The sequence below is a fragment of the Chiloscyllium plagiosum genome, unplaced genomic scaffold, assembly GCF_037043375.1.
Source record: "Chiloscyllium plagiosum isolate Xiang-an unplaced genomic scaffold, Cpla_swu_hap1 HiC_scaffold_7, whole genome shotgun sequence".
Taxonomy (NCBI): Eukaryota; Metazoa; Chordata; class Chondrichthyes; order Orectolobiformes; family Hemiscylliidae; genus Chiloscyllium; species Chiloscyllium plagiosum.
Window position 1 is genome coordinate 8,087,596 of NW_028270145.1, and position 18,072 is coordinate 8,105,667.

The 18,072-nt window shown below is 40.1% G+C and overlaps 1 protein-coding gene and 1 pseudogene across 2 annotated transcripts in view; one reads left to right on the forward strand and one right to left on the reverse strand.

The window, feature by feature from the left end:
- Positions 1-18,072, reverse strand: part of LOC122551279 (protein boule-like) — a 161,006-nt gene that overhangs the window by 133,449 nt on the left and 9,485 nt on the right. The window lies entirely within an intron of this gene.
- LOC148149548 (uncharacterized) lies at positions 16,034-17,804 on the forward strand (annotated as a pseudogene).

Sequence of the window (18,072 nt, forward strand, 5' to 3'; positions counted from 1 at the left end):
CTCATTTTTCATCAACTCCAAAGATTTACAATTAAGACTATAAATCAACATACTGATATCAAATCACTAAAGTAACCTCAGCATTTCAAGTTTTCATTGCATATACTACATACAGTTCAGAGTGAATTCCATTCCAACAACAGAACATAATTTTGCTGAAGTACTTACATGCAAAGTGATGCAGAGTGCTATATTAAAGCTTGCCAAACTATATTCTCGTGAGACCTAATTTTAAATCACCATCAGCTTTTTAAGGACAATTAGGAATGGGCAACTAAGTTACAGAGTAGAAAACAAAAAGGGAAAGTAGATGAAACAATGGCTAGTAACAAATAGGCCAGAGTGCAAAAAAAGCAAAACGTTAAAAATATCCAGCTAAAGATATTGTGTCTGAATTCTGAAAATCTGATTTTTAAATAACATGAATGAATTCAAAGCACAAATAGTTGTTAACGGGTACCATATGATTTTGTTTACAGCAACATGACTGCAAGGTGACCAGGGCTGTGGAACTGAATATCCAAAAAATATTCTATATTAAGGAAGATAGGTAAAAAGAAAAATGTAGCTAGGGATTGCATTCTTAGTGAAGAATCAAGTTAGTACAATAGTGAGGAAGAATGTTGGCTCGGGAAATCTAGATTTAAGAGTCAGTGAGTGGAGCATCCCTTAGAGTCATACAGCATGGAAACAGACCCTTCGGTCCAAACCATCTATGCCGACCAGATATCCCAACCCAATCTAGTCCACCTGCCAGCACCCGGCCCACGTCCCTCCAAACCCTTCCTATTCATCTACCCATCCAAATGCCTCTTAAATGTTGCAATTGTACCAGCCTACACCACTTCCTCTGGCAGCTCATTCCATACACATACCACACTCTGTGTGAAAAAGTCGCCCCTTAGGTCTCTTTTATCTTTCCCCTCTCACCCTAAGTCTGTGCCCTCCAGTTTTGGTCTTGCCAACCCCAGGGAAAAGATTTTGTCTATTTATCCTATCCATGCCCCTCATGATTTTGTAAACCTCTATAAGGTCACCCCTCGACCTCTGACGCTCCAGGAAAACAGCTCCAGTCTATTCAGCCTCTCCTTATAGCTCAAATCCTCCAACCCTGGCAACATCCTTGTAAATCTTTTCTGAACCCTTTCAAGTTTCACAACATCTTTCCGATAGGAAGGAGACCAGAATTGCATGCAGTATTCCAATAGTGGCCTAACAAATGTCCTGTACAGCCACAACATGACCTCCCAACTCCTGTATTCAATACTCTGACCAATGAAAGAAAGCATACCAAACGCCTTCTTCGCTATCCTATCTACCTGCGACTCCACTTTCAAGGAGCTATGAACCTGCACTCCAAGGTCTCTTTGTTCAGCAACACTCCCGAGAACCATACCATTAAGTGTATAGGTCCTGCTAAGATTTGCTTTCCCAAAATGCAGCACCTCACTAAACTCCATCTGCCACTTCTCAGCCCACTGGCCCATCTGGTCAAGATCCTGTTGTAATCTGAGGTAACCTTCTTTGCTGTCCACTACACTTCCAATTTTGGTGTCATCTGCAAACTTACTAACTGTACCTCTTATGTTCGCATCCAAATCATTTATGTAAATGAGAAAAAGTAGAGGACCCAGCACTGATCCTTGTGGCACTCCACTGGTCACAGGCCTCCAGTCTGAAAAACAACCCTCCACCACCACCCTCTACCCATAGGTCTTCTCCCTTTGAGCCAGTTCTGTATCCAAATAGCTTGTGGATATCATTTACGGGTCTTCAACAGTATTGGTTAGGTAGGGGACAGGATTAAAGTGGAAATTAGAGATCAATGCAACAATACTGATACAGTAATCATGGTTGACTTTAATCCACATATGGACTGGAGAAACCACATGGAATAATATGGTGGTGGATGAACTCCTGGAGTATGTACACAATGTTTTCTTCAGACCAATACATTGAGGATGCCTGGATTTGGCATTGTGCAATGAGAAATCACAGAATCAGACAAATTTTACAGCGCAGGAGGCCATTCAGCCCATCATACCTGTACCAACTCATTAAATAGCATGATTACCAAGCACCATTCTCCTGCTTTTTTCCCATACCTTTTGCACATTATTTTTGTCTAAATCATCAAATGTCCTCTTGAAATACCTCAATTGTACTTGCCTCCATCACACTTCTAGGTAGGCTATGGAATGTACCAACTATTCACTGAGTGTAAGTTTCGCCTCACTTCTTTGCTGACTACTTTAAATGCTGTTTCCTTGTATGAGCAACAACATTTTCTCCCTGTCTACTCTATCAAGACCTCTCATAATTTTGAAGGAGAGCAGTTATAACTGCTTAAACCTGTCCTTATTCCTAGAACCATTCTTATGAACAGCTTCTGCACTGTCTCAAATGCATTCACATCTTCCTATAGTGTGGCACGCAGAACTGTACACAATACTTCAGCGGAAGTCTAACAAGTGTTTTGTGTAAGATCAACATCACCTCCTTAGGCTCTATATTCCTGTTAAGATATCTGAGGATACTGTATGCTTTGCTTTGTGCTCTCTCTACCTGTCCTGACATTTTCAGTGATCTGTGCACATATACTCAGATATACCAACACTCACATTCCTCTGCTCCCAATGTTGGAAACTGGGGCCCCTTAAAAACAGAATCTTCCTACTATTTAATGTGTAGCATAAGATTTCATTTAACAGTCATTACAGCAGTAATTAACTTCATAAAAATCTAGCATGGAAAAATAAGAATTTCAAGAAACACGACAGTGACAATGCAGATTGAACAACCACCAACAATTTATCTGCTGCTAAATGTACCTTATTATTAGTGTATTACTTTCAAAAACAAGTAATATTTGTTCTTCAAATTGATAAACTAACCCTCAGATGAAGGATGGCAAAGGGACAACTAGCCATCTGATGTTATGATTAGGTGTCGGACGGCAATTTGGCCAAGTGTTCAGACAACTGATCAACACAGAAAACAATGTGCCCCTAGAAATTACGTAACAGTAAGTGCTTAGAGTCAGAGGCGAAGTCTAATTACAGTCCTTAAAGAGCTCTCTTCTGCAGGTGGAGATGTACTAGAAAACGAGGAAGGCCCAAGGAAAAATGCTTCAACAACTGAGCTAGAGAGCAGGATGATATCCCTCCAACTTTCAAGAATATATTCCACACTGAGAACCTCTGTAACCTCTAGTATGAGTGATCCATCCCCAAATGTCATAGTTGTATACTTTCTTTATGTAATTAATTAATATATGCTGCTCTAAACTGCTACTCAATACTCAACAACAAACTTAATAAGCTATCAGAAAATGGCGACAAATAAATGACTGCCTGTGTTAGGTAACTCAATCACAACACGTTCCCAAAAATCAACAGTCCTCCTTTGGAACTGCACCTGCAATTTTATATTGTCTTTCAGTGTTACGCCTCGCAAAATCCATTCGTACTTCTCCAAGTGGAGCCTCATCTGCCAGCTCTCTGCCCACTCCATCAATTTGTCTATGTCCTTTTGGAATTCTACATTGTCACAATTTACAATTCTTCCAAGCTTTGTGTCATTTACAAGCTCTGGTTCATTAATATATGAGGAAAAGCAAGGTTCCCAATAACAACTCCTCTGTAACTCCACTAAAATCTTTCTTCAGTTCAAAAAATATCCAATGACCATTACTGTTTCCTATCACACTGGTCATTTTGTACCCATGTTGCTACTGACCTATTTACTGCATGACTAATACCTTTGATCACATGTCTGCTGTGTGGCACTGTATCAAATACCTTCTGAAACTCCATGTGAACTAGATCAACACTGTTACTCTCATCAAGCCTTTGTGTTCCCTCTTTGAAAAACTCCAGCAAGTTAGTTAAACATTATTTCCCCTGTAGAAATAAATCCATGCTGATTCTTCATAATCAACCCAAATTTGCCATGTCACTACTGATTCTATCTTGAATACCTGCCTCTGGAAGCTTCCCCACTACTGAGGTTAAACTAACTGGTCTGTAGTTGCTGGGCTTATCATTACAACTTTTCTTGAACAAAAGCTGACATGTTTGCAACCTTGTACTCTTTTGGCATCTGCTCTGAATCTAAGGAATACTGAAAGATTGTGGACAGTGCCACTGCACTTTCCATTCTCACTTCCTTCAAAATCTTTGGATGCACCTCATCTGGTCCTGGTGCCTTATCCAATTTGAAGTACGAACAGTCTTTCCAACAATTCTGCCCGACCAATTTTGAACCTTTCAATGACTAGGTTATCTCTACTGTTATCCAAGTCTAGGCAGCATCTCTCTCTTTGGCAAAGTATTCATTTAATACCTCACATGCCCCTGCTTCTAGGTGTAAATCCCTTTTGGTCGCTCATCAGCCCTACTTCTCCTTTTGCCACTCTCTTTCTACTTAGACTTTGTGACACTTCTTTATATTAGCAGCCAACTTTTCCTCATATTTCATCTTTTCTTCTCTTAATTTGCTCCTTCACCTCTCCTCTGAACCTCTGACAATCCTCTTGGATCACAATTTTCTTTTCTATCTGACACTTGTCATGAGCAAAATTATCTTAGTTTCTATTTCGTCATCCAGGGAGCTCTGGATTTGTTTGTTCTACTTTTTCTATTTGAGGAAATATATCTTGATGCTAACCAACCTATTTCCTTTTTGAAGGTAGCCATTGTTGTTATTGTTTTTCCTGTCAACCTCTCATTCCAGTCAATCCTGCTCAGCTCTGTTCGTGCCCCATTAAGTGCGCTCCCTGCCCACTGATTTTTCTCACTCCACATTGTTACATGTCATTCTCTACTATTATCCTGAACCTTCTTGTATAATGATTACTGTCTCCTAAATGATCCCTGTTTGATTCAGTTCGCCCACCTCATTTCCAAGAACAAGGTTCAAGAGTGCATCTTTATTGGTCTGAAAACATAATGCTATAGGAAGCTTTCCTACATGCCATGCAGGACCATTGATCTTTGCTGCCACATACACTACAAGTGTCCCAGTTTATGCCTTTGCTGACTGAAGTCTCCCATTCTAACTACACTAAAGTACTAGTATCTCTCTCTAATTTCTCTGCAGATTTGTTCTTCTCCATCTTTTCCACTATCTGGTGTTCCATATACTACACCTAACAATTTAACTGTATCCCTTTTTGTTCCTTAGTTCTAGTCAAATTGATTCTGTGATCCTCTGAGACATGCTTTTTTTTTCAGTACTGTAACGTCTCCTTACCTAATACTATTATCCCTCCTCCTTTATTTTCTGAAATATTTTATACCCAGGAATATTTAACACCTACCTAGTCTTGTCATTTTGTTTAATGGCCACAATCAAAATTTCACATGGCAATCTACACTCTTTTGTATACACAATGATTTCACATATGCACACAGTACCCCATTTTAGACCTGATTTTTTTCTTTGTTATTCTGACTTCACCTACTAAGTTGCTATTCGCTGCGCTAGTGCTAGTTATAGTTCTTTAAGTATTTTGTGAACCCTTGTCCTCTCCTCTACTGCCATCCTTTGATTCCTGCACTGCTGTTGAGTTATTTTAAAGCCCTTCCAACAGCACTGGCAAAATATCCTGCAAAGTACTCAGTCCTGCTTAGATGTAACCAGTCCCACTTGGACAAGTGCCATCTTCCCCAAAACCAGTCCCATGGTCCCAGGATCTAAAGCCCTCCATCATGCACCATCTTTCCAGCCATACATTATTTGCCTTATCTGCCTATTTCAATATTTGCTTGCATGTGGCACTGGGAGTGATTAGAGATTACTACATTGGACATCCTGCCAGCTAAACCTTCTACCTAACTCTCTATATTGTGACAATAGGACCAGGTCTCTTTCCTACCTAAATCATTGGCACCAATATGAACTACAACCTCTGGCTACTCACCCTCTCCTAGAAGATTGTCCTGCAGCCACTGCCATCACATCCTGGACCCTGGCATAAGGGAAATAACATACCATTCCGGAGTCACACTAACTGTCACAAAAACACCTGTTTCCCTAATTAATAAATCCTCTATTGCTCCTCCTTCTTCTATATCTCCTTCTGTACAGCTGAGCAGGTTGCAGTGCCATAAACATGGCTCTGAATACACTGCCTGAAGAACTAGCACCCATATCAGCTTCCAATCTGGAAAACCGATTTATAAACAGAACGCCAAGGGTTTCTACAATACCTGCCCATTTCTCTTGCATTGACTTCCTTCTCCAGGCTGTTAAGTTGCAATGTGACCTGGCCTCTGAAAATGCTATCCATATAACTCCCAACCTTGCAGATGTGGTACATTGTCTCCAGCCATTGTTCAAACTCCAAAACTCAGAGCTTAGGTTTCTGCAGTTGGAAGCACTTCCTGTACATATGGTTGTCTATGATCCTCGGAGAGTCCTTCACTTCCCACATTTTACAGGCCACTATTCCATTCGACAAATCTGTTTTTACTTAGTTTTAAAAACTTACTTCCTTTATTCCATTTTGCCTATTCGTATTCCTTTATTATACTGGCATTGACAATCACTTGTTTCTCAGTTAATCCCTTCTTCCAACAAATGCAGTTTTTAAAAATCATGAATCAAGTAACCCACCAATTCCCTGTGCTATCACTGTTTGTATTTTTCTCCCCCAAATCAGCATCCCCTGAAACTGCAGCTGTTAAACTATGTCTTGTCGGTTGAAGCTGAAATGCTGAGTCCCTAGTTCTAGGCTTTAATTTATCTTCTTGCTCTTCCTCTCTTACTGCTGTGTGGAAGCTGAAGAGCCAAAAAGTGGTGAATTAATAAGACTATTATGTGAGACTCTCCAGGGAAATATAACTACACATGATAAAACTCTTCATTGCAATAGCAAGTGAAATAGTCCAATCCAAAACTAGGGTCCTAAATCTAAACTATGAAGGCTTGAGGCCTGAGTTGTTATGTAGATTGGATAACTTCATTAAAAGGCATAAGACATGATATAGCTAATGTATGTATTGCAACAGTCCTTTCTTGTGTAAAAATGCAAAAGGAAAAGTGACCCAACCTTGACAAAAAAAAATTATGGATAGCATTAGCTTCATATAAAGTTGATACAAAATGCAGCAAGCATGTAGTTAGGGAGCAGTTTAGAATTCAGCAAAGGGTGACTCAAAGATTGAAGTACAGGGGAAAAACCAAGTATGGGCGTAAATTTGCAAGGTGCATAAAAGCGGACAGTAAAAGATTCCATAAGTATATGAAAAGATTAGTGAAGACGACCCTTACAGTCCAAAGCAGAACAGATAATGAAAATCAAGGAAATGACATGCAATTCAACATTCACGTTACCTTTGCCCTCCTAGAAAACAGCACCAATAATTCCCCACAAATGTTAAGGAAGCAACAGTCTTTTGGGAGGAAGGAATTGAAGGAAATTAGTTAAAGGTGGAGAAATTAGTGAGACTGAAAGCTGATAAATCCCCAGGGCCTGGTAATCTGCATCCCCAAGCATTATCCCAAGCACACAGTGATACATTGGTTGTTATCTTCTAAAATTTTGTAGATTCTATAAATAGCTCCAACAGGTTGCAGAATGATAAGTAATGCTACTGTGTAATAAAAAGAAATTAGGAGAAAACAAGGGATTACAAAGCAACTATCCTAACAGCAGTAGGTAAAAAAAGTTGGTGTTTATGATAAAGGTTGCAATAATATTAAATGGGAGCTGAAAGTACACCATTTGGACTCTCAACCCTGTCCCACCATTGGCTAAACTGCCTCAGGCCTCAATTCCTTTTTCAATACAGCTCCTCATTTCACCGACATTTCAAAAGAATAAATCTACACCTGCTTTAAAGATTTACAATGATTGAGCCTCCATAACTTCTGGGGTAAAGCATTCTAGACATCCACTCAACTTTAGGAGAAGAGTTTTAAATGAATGCTCCCCTATATTCTGTAACTATGTCTCCTAATTTGAGATTCTCCAGAGGAAACATTTAGGATACATTTACCTTGTCAAATTCCTCAGAATCTCATATGTTTCAATAAGACAACATTTCATTCTTCTCAGCTCTATTAAGGCCTAAACTATTTAGCTTTTCTTGATCAGTCAACTCTTAAATCCCAGGAATGGATTATGGTGAATCTCTTTGGAACTTCTAATGCCATTCCATCCTTTTATAAAATACGGAAAAATAAACTGAACACAATGCTCCAACACCAACATCCTGTACAGTTGTAATAAAAGCTCCCTATTGTTGAACTCCAAATCCTTAGCAATAAAGGCCAAAACTCTGTTTGCCTTCTTAATTACTTGCTACACTTGTATGCTAAGTTTTTGTGTTTTATGCTCAACAATACCCAGATGCCTCTATTCTGCACTTTTTGTGGAGTCTCTCTCCATTTAAATAATAGACTGCCTTTTGACCATTTCCACCATTTTCAAGTATGTGCCACTCAAAAATTAAACTAAATCCGTGTGCAAGGGCAAGCTTACTAATGCGCACATTAATGTTGGATCCCAGGATGAGATTTTGATTGGAATAGTTACCAAAATGTTACTTGCATATTTACTTCCATTCTACTCTACTATGAATCATCATGTCTACTCCTTGTGCATAATGTTTGACCCAATATATTGTAATCTAGTGTTTCTAATTGGTCTGCTGTAATGCTCAAGTTAATGCTAGAACCAGATCAATCAGATCCCTGACAGGAAATTGGTTGGATGGATCATTTTTAAAACAAAATTGCATCAAAGTGATCTTTTATAAAAATAAAAGCAGCCAATAATTACAACCTTTATTTTAATAATCAAATGAAAGTTTATTCATAACCAAAATGAAGAAAAACAAGGATCCCTAATAATAGATATTCCAAGTGGATATACAAAGTAGAAACAATCCAAGCACTCTTCAAATATTAAAAAGAGCAACAACTTTGTACTGAAACCAGGACACACTGGTACAGCTTACAAACATTATTGCAATAATAAGTCCAGCTCATTTCCAATAGAATCATAGAATAGAATCATTGAATCCCTACACAGAATGTTTTTTTTAAATGATTTGATGGGTTTGAAGTAATTAAAATATAAAGTCATCTCCTACAATCATAGACAACTCTTTATTTATTATTATGCTCCTGACCTACACTCCTTATAGCGCTGTTATCCCTGACATAGCTTCAATTCCATTTCTTGCGAAAACTTCACTTCTTTTCCACGAATAGTAACCCAACATTAGTGGTTTAGGATTAATAATAACTTTTCATTCTAATCTAAGACTTCATAACTTTTAAATACTTTTCTTAGGTACGCTGCTTAGCATGCTGGTTAATTGAAAGATTGAGCATTTCGCAACTTAATACATGCTTCACCCTCAAGTGATTTCCCAGCACAGACTAAAAATGACAGTCAGAGATCTCCCTCTAAGCCCTGTGAATAGTTCCCTAGAATCTCTGGGTAACTTCCCCTCACCTGGAATTTTGGATACTGTAGTTTTATTTTGAAAAGATAATCCAAACATGGTAACTCCAAACACACCAACAAACGCATATATGTTTAACTTAGAATTAAAGAACCCAAACTTGCAGTAAATGAAACAACTACATATGTATAAATCTTAACAGTTTCATCACACTGATCGTTCAATTTTATGCGGTGCCACCTCAGCAAACGAAGCCACAAGGTCTGTCGTTAGTCTGAACAGACGGAACACTAAGTTCCTCAGGTGATACCAATGTTTCCTAATATCTTATCTGTTACCTCCCAGTCCAATGCTGATCAGACTCAGACCAGAAACAATCCTTTTCTATTATAGGGAATTTTATTGATGTAAGTACAACATAATCATTAGAGTCATCATCATAGACTTATGGAAACAGACCCCTTGTAGCCCATTTTTGATGGCCAGAAATCAATTTCAGTTAATGGTTAATGTAGCCCAATATTCTAAAGTATCAGAGCCCTGACTGAGAGCACTTGAGGTGCCACTCTACTAAATCTGCTTCCAGAACCTATTCTTGATCAACACACCCTTGGATTTTTCTCCAGAGTGCAGGGTGATTTTATTGTATGTTTAGGTCTTTAAATTATCTGTTAGACAGCATGTGGTAAAATTAAAGGGTCAACTTCTGAATGGCCTACTTTTGGGTTGCTCCACCTATTTGATTGAAAAGTTTGAAGAACCATTTTACAGAAATTAGTTAAAGAACTAGTGTCTGCTTTGCATGGTATGCCAGACATTAGTTTGGTGTCAGGCACTTATCTGGACAGCCTCAGACTCAAAACATACTTACAGCATCTGATAAATGCTCTTCAGTAATAAAGCACCACCAATTGTGGGCACTGCCAGTACTGTAGTAGGCCTTTGCAAAGGACTGGAAGCGGATCCCCTGGAGTCAGAGAGTTGAGAGTGGGACCGGGAGACAGTAGTTGACATCAAGGCAAGGGAGTAGTTTTCTACAGAGTTCCAGTTCCCCATACTGAATCCCTCAAATCAGTCAGTCAGACAGGAAGCCTTCTCCTTCAGAAGACTGTGGGCAAATCCAGCCAGGTTCCTGAACAGGTTCCCCGGAGGGCAGGTCCGCTGTCCATCAATGGTTGAATACCTACATTGATGAAATGAGGCCCTGAGGAAGCCACTCAATGGCCTCAACAGGCCTCTGAATTGAGAGGTCACAAGTCTTCTTGCTACCAGATTGGCAGGAGGTGATATCCCCACCCTGCTTCCTCTTGCTTCATTACATAGACAGATCCTATGCCTCTGGGGAAAGGAGTTGGCACTAAATTCTACCCATTTTTTCTGATGGCTTAATGTTGCAGAATCACCCAATCTGGCCTGTTTACATAAACACCAATCTATATGCTTTGTTCATGGGGCTTTATTCGTCATGAGGTATTTCATAGCAGTATTATTAAATAAGATATAACAAATGTAGTGAGATACCAAGGCAAGTCTCCAAAAGCTATGTTTTAAGTAGTGTCTTAAAAGGAATGAAATGAGGTAGAAATGCTGAGAGATGTAGACAAGTTATTTCAGAACTCAGGTCTATGTAACTTATGGCATGGCCACCAGGAGCAATTAAAATTGGGAATGCAGAAGAATTACATCGTGCTAAATCTCCTACATTGTGGTGCATTTGTGATTTAAAGACTCCACCAGTTGCAGTAGATGGAAGAGGAGCAAGTTTTGGTGAGCATTCCCACCTCAGACACAAGGTACAACATCACTCCAGATAGTCTTAAGATGCAAAAACTGGAGTTCCTGCTCTGAATTCTAGGTTGAAATCTCATGAGATGTTTGTTCTGTGGGTGTTCTTACCCCAAATCTCATTGTGAGGTTGATACAGTTCACACAACTCTCTTGTTGTACTGAACAAGTCAGTATTAGCTAATAAAAAAGTTTACAGCCATGAAAGGAGTGCTTGTGTCAATGCCCATCGGACTTCTGAAACAAAAACAAAAATTGCTGGAGGGACTCAGCAGGTCTGGCAACATCTGTGGAGAGAAAGCAGAGTTAACATTTTGGGTCGAGTGACACTTCTTCAGAACATCTGAACAGTCAACATCCCACTACTGAACTTATTATGGAAAGAGGATAATTGATGAAGCAGTCGAAGACAGCTGCATGGACCAAGGACACCATTTGATGTTCCAGGACTAAGTGACATGCCTTCCAACAATCACACCCATCTTCCCCTGTGCTAGGTATGACTCCAAACAGCAGAGAGTTTCTCTCTAATTCCCATTTACTCCAGTTTTGCTAGTGTTTCAGGATGGGAAGGTTGAGAGGTGACTTAATTGAGACATATAAGATAATCACACGGTTAGATAGGATGGACAGTGAGAGCCTTTTTCCTCCAATAATGATGGCTATCACAAGGGGACATAGCTTTAAATTGAGGGGTGACAGATATAGGACAGATGTCAGAGGTAGTGTCTTTACTCAGAGAATAGAGGGGTGTGGAACACACCGCCTGCAACAGTAGTAGATTCGCCAACTTTAAGGGTATTTAAATGGTCATTGGATAAACATAGGGACAAAAATGGAATAGTGCAGGATAGATGGACTTCGGATTGGTTTCACAGGTTGGCGCAACAAGGAGGGTTGATGGGCCTGTCCTGCGCTGAAATGTTCTATGTAAAACTCAAGCCATAACTGCCTTAAATGACAAGGACAGTCACTCTCACTTCACCTTTCAAGTTCAGGTTTTTTATCTATGTTTTAACATGGTAGTAATGAGGTCGGGGTGAGTGATCCTGGCAGAATCCAAACTGATCATCAGCATGCAGATTAAGTTCTTCTTTCTAAGGTGGGTGATTCTGGGTTGTGGTTTTGTAAGGTAGTGTGACAGATGAAGATATGAAAGATCTGGAAGCTAATGATCACTTTCATTTTTCTAAACATTCAGCATTTCAGAGACACAAAAAAGGCAATCATTTTAAGAGAACATGTCTAAAACTGATAAAATGTGACTAGACTGTCTGGAAATAAATAAATGTATTTACCTTATCACATTATCGGAAAGATGTTGTGAAACTTGAAAGGGTTCAGAAAAGATTGACAAGGATGTTGCCAAGGTTGGAGGATTTGAGCTATAGGGAGAGGCTGAACAGGCTGGGGCTGTTTTCCCTGGAGTGTCGGAGGCTGAGGGGTGACCTTTATAGAGGTTTACAAAATTATGAGGGGCATGGATAGGGTAAATAGGCAAAGTCTTTTCCCTGGGGTTTGGGGAGTCCAGAACTAGAGGGCATAGGTTTAGGGTGAGAGGGGAAAGATATAAAAGAGACACAAGGGGCAACTTTTTCACACAGAGTGTGGTACGTGTATGGAATGAGCTGCCAGAGGAAGTGGTGGAGGCTGGTACAATTACATTTAGGAGGCATTTGTATGGGTATATGAATAGGAAGGGTTTGGAGAGATATGGGGTGGGTACTGGCAGGTGGGACTAGGTTGGATTGGGATATCTGGTTGGCATGGACGGTTTGGACCGAAGCGTCTGTTTCCGTGCTGTACATCTCTATGACTCTCAGCTGAATAGGCTGGAGCTCTTTTCCATGGAGCGTTACAGGCTTAGAGGTGGCCTTATAGGGATTTATAAAATCATGAGGGGCATGGATAGGGTAAATAGACAAGGTCTTTTCCTGTGGTGGGGGAATTCAGAACTGGAGGGCATAAGTTTAGGATGAAAGATTTAAAAGGGACCTAAGAGGCAACTTTTTCACACAAAGGGTGTTGTGTGTATGGAATGAGCTGCCAGAGGAAGTGGTGGAGGTTGGTACAATCACAGCATTTATAAGGCATCTGGATGGGTATATGATTAGGATGAGTTTAGAGGGATAAAGGCCAAGTGCTGGTAAATAGGACTAGATTAATTTAAGATATCTGGTCGGCATGCATGGGTTAGATCAAAGGGTCTGCTTCCATGCTGTACATCTCTATGACTATAACAACTAGATACACCCAAAACTGCAGCCTTAGCCAATGTAGCTACACAGGACTACTTACATGTCAAATAGCAGAAGAAGCATACAAAAGGTGATGACTCCATAGCCAACGGATCTGATCTAAGCTTCGCAGTCCTGCCACACCTAGTCATAAATGGTGCTGGACAAATAAACAACTCACTGGACGAGAGGCTCCATGTTTGTCTCTACACTCAATGCTGAGACAGTACAGCACATATATGCAAAAGATGAGGTACTTGAATCCATATTTAGCCAGAAGTACCAAGTGGATGAACTAGACTAGTTATTGATATACTCCAGCTACAAGAGCATGTCAGAAGCTAGAAATTCTGCCAAAGCATGTCCATCATCTACAAGGCACAAGACCGGAATGTGGTGAAACACACTCCACCTGCCTGGATGTATGTAGCTCCAACAACACTCATGAAGTTTGATAGCATGCAGGACAAGGCAGCCTGCTGACTGGCACCCAACCACTACATTCACTCACTTTACCACAGCAGCAGCAGTGTGCACCATCTACAAAATGTAAGGCAGCAACTTACCAAGGCTTTTTTGGCAGCACCTTACAACTTAGAAAAGCATCAGAAGTAAAGGATTACCACTACTTGCAAGTTTCCTCCAAAGGCACACAACATTCTAACTTGAAAGTATATTAGCATTCTTGCCTTGTTATTGGGTTAAACTCCGGGAACTTCCTAGTTAACTGAACTGTGTGTATACCTACATCCAAAGACTATAGCCATTCCAGGGCAATTAGGGTTGGGCACCAATTGCTGGCTGAGCCACTGACTCCCAGATTCCCTTGAATGAATAATAAAGAAAGCTTTCAAATTGAAGACAAACGGACTGAATAAATCTTACTTTGCACACTTATCCATTTCAGCATTTTTTTTGCTTCATCTGTTCTTCTAGATGACATAGATTATTTCCTATCTCTGTGCAGAAAAATCCCTTGGAGAAGGGTATGCAGGAATAAGCACGGGAGAAATGCTAGGCAGTGACCATCTCCAACAAAAGAGAATCCAACCATCACCCCTTGACCTTCAAAGAGATGATCATCACTGAATTCCCCCATTATCAATATCCTGGACGTTACCATTGACCAGAAACTGAACTGCATTTGTCAGAAACACTGCATTTATAACAGTAGGTCAGAGGTTAAGAATGCTGTGGCACATCTACCATCAACATGGCACAAGTCAGGAATCTGATGGAATATTCCCCACTTGCCTGGATGAGTACAGCTCCAACAACATTCATGAAGCTCAACACCATCCAGGATAAAGTGGCTGTTTGATTGGCACCTGAACATTAACTCCCTCCACCAGTGATGCTCAGTGACAGCAATGTGTACCATCTGTAAGATTAACTGCAGAAATTCACCAATAGTCCTTAGACAACACCTTCCAAACCCATACTCACTACCACCTAAACAGATAAGGCCAGCAAATACGTGGAAACGCAAGTATCTACAAGTTCCCCTTTAAACCATTCACCATCCTGAGTCAGAAATAGATCAGTGTTCTACATCCTGGAATTCCATCCTTAATGGCATTTTTGGTATACTGACACCTAATGGATCACAACTGCTCAAAGCGGCAGTTTACAAGGACCTTCTCAAGAGCAATAAATGGTGACACAGCCAATGCCACCCACATCCCATGAATGAATATATATTTTCTTTCAATTACTGAGTTCCATTCTGCTGCCAGCTCTTACCCAACACAACTACAGCCAACAGACGTACAAACTGCTTTCCTTCATCTCAATTCAGAAGATCTACACTCTGAACATTGATAGGGCAACTGGGGCAAATGTAATTTACCTTTCTGTGTCCCCCACGATGGCTACTGCCTGTCCCTTTTAGGCATTAGAATTAATGCTGCCCTGTATGAAAGATTAGGTCATCATTCATTTTGGTATTTAATATCAGTGTTTTTGTAGGGAATATGATGGGAGATGCCATTAAGTTCCTCCAACCTTATTTGCAAAGTAGACAGTTATGTTCAACTTGAAGACATTAAGGGTTTCCACATCTTTTTCTCCACTTTGAACTCAAAAAAAAAATGCTCAGAGTGCTAGCAGAAGAAAATCAAAATCATTAAACTCCATAAATACTCCTTTTTCGAGCAATGACTTCTAATACCTAATGGTCCAAATGTTTGCAAGAACTCCATTAGTTGCAATTCCTCTGCTGTGTCACAGTTTCTTGATTCAAGTGTAAATATACTTTCCCTCTGTTGGAGGTTATTAGTGCTAATTGCCAACTATAGACTTTCTCTTTTGTAAAACTAAAGTGCATGTTCGATAATTCTCAAACCAATTTCTTTCCAATATGATTTTGTTTGGAGCATCTTCATGCACTGGTCCTTGATACTGTAGATACAACATTTCAACTGAAATTTAAGTGAGAATAATTCAAAAGGCAAATGTTTTCTTGAGAAATACTCATTTACTCAGACTTTTGAGACAGAGGAACTCTTTTTGTCCTATTGTGTGACTCAGTCACAGGCGACTTATAGCTATTTTGTTGGGAATTCAGTTTGAGCTTTTGGGAACATAGCGAGGATGGAAATAGTGGACTGCTGGATGACCTGTTTGTGTATTTTTGTTACACTGTTCATCTCTTCTCGTGGAAATCACATAAGCTCAGTTGATTCAATAGTAGCAATGTCCAGTGATGTAACATCATCGGCATTTAATTTGTCCTCAACTGTAACAGGAACTAATAACTACAGCAACAACAGCCAACAACATCAACGACAATGTCCATCAAGCTGACATTGGAAATACTATGGCTTTTACTTCCACTATACTACGCCTGAAAAGTGAAATTAGCTTTAACTATCATCAGAAAAGTTAACTATCAGCATGCTGACGGATGTACTAGTTATCGGTGGCCTCACAAAAGAATGGGATGATCAATAATGATACAAGGAGTGACCTAACAAACAGGAAATGAAACAGAGACTCAGGTTAGTACACCTGCTGGAAAAGGTCATACAAGTACCAGTAGTCCCATTACAAAATCTGTGATTGCCAGTGTTGGCTCTGTAGCTGAGTCAAACAGAAATGACATTGAATACTATCAAAATTACAGCAATCCCACAGCAGAGATCTCTGCGAAAAGGTCTTCAACCGGCAAAGACTCCACGCGTAAGATCACAGTTAAATCAACTAGTGTGTCTCTTACAATGCCTGCAGGACAGAAGGAATCAAAAGACACAACTAGCACTGGACAAACCCCAAGGTCTACAACTCTGCCAATGCAACCAACATCCAAGACCACATCAACTTCCATGACATCCAGTGGCTCTGAAGTGACATCCAGTCATCATGCCCCTGTCCACCAGCCATACAAGGCCCATCACCATCACCATGAAAGCAACAGCCACAAAAAGCATCACAATCAAGAAAGCAACCACTTCATTTTCTGTGCAGCATGTAGAGGGGAATTTGGCGAATACCAAAAAGGTAGTGAATGGGAGGCCAAGTTCTAATCCAATGGAAATCAGAATGGACCCTCTTGTGGTAGGACTGATCACAGTTCTCTTTATAATTATTGGAATTGTTTCAATACTTAGGTTTCTGAAGGACTGTCAGCGAAACAGCCAATTAGAGTTCTGGCATCTTCATGAGCTCCCAATAGATGACATAGCGTCATAGAGATGTACAGCATGGAAACAGACCCTTCGGTCCAACTCATCCATGCCGACCAGATATCCCAACCTAGTCCCACTTTCCAGCACCTGGCCCATATCCCTCCAAAGCCTTTTTAAACGTTGCAATTGTACCAGCCTCCACCACTTCCACTTCATTTCAGACACGCACCACCCTCTGCGTGAAAAAGTTGCCCCTTAGGTCTCTTTTACATCTTTCCCCTCTCACACTAAACCTATGCCCTCTAGTTCTGGACTCCCCCATCCCAGGGAAAAAAACTTTGCCTATCCATGCCTGTCATGATTTCATAAACCTCCATAAGGTCACCAGAGAAAACAGCACCAGCCTATTCAGCTTCTCCCTAAAGATCAAATCCTCCAACCCTGGCAACATCCTTGTAAATCTTTTCTGAAGCCTTTCAAGTTTCATAACATCTTTCCGATAGGAAGGAGACCAGAATTGCACGCAATATTCCAACAGTGGCCTAACCAATGTCCTGTACAGCTGCAACATGACCTCCCAACCCCTGTACTCAATACTCTGACCGATAATGGAAAGCATTCCAAATGTCTTCTTCACTATCCTATCTGTGACTCTACTTTCAAGGAGTTATAAACCTGCACTCCAAAGTCTCTTCATGATGGAGGAGGATACTTCTTTGTCTCTCTACAGCTACTAGAAGTCTGTTGCCACCAAAACTCTTATCAATTTGCACACTGCAACTGCTGTGTTTTGAAGTATTGTTAGATGGCATGCTAAGAACTTTGTTTCTACAGTCTTCTTTTATGTGAGCCAAATTTGCATTTAAATGTCTTTGCTGTGTTTTTTTTAACCCTATTTGATGAACTGCTAGAATTGAACATTGGTCAAAACTGAGATTTATTCCCTGCCCAAAATATTTCCCTTTTATATTCATGGAGCTTTATTCAACCAAATAGTAAGTTTAC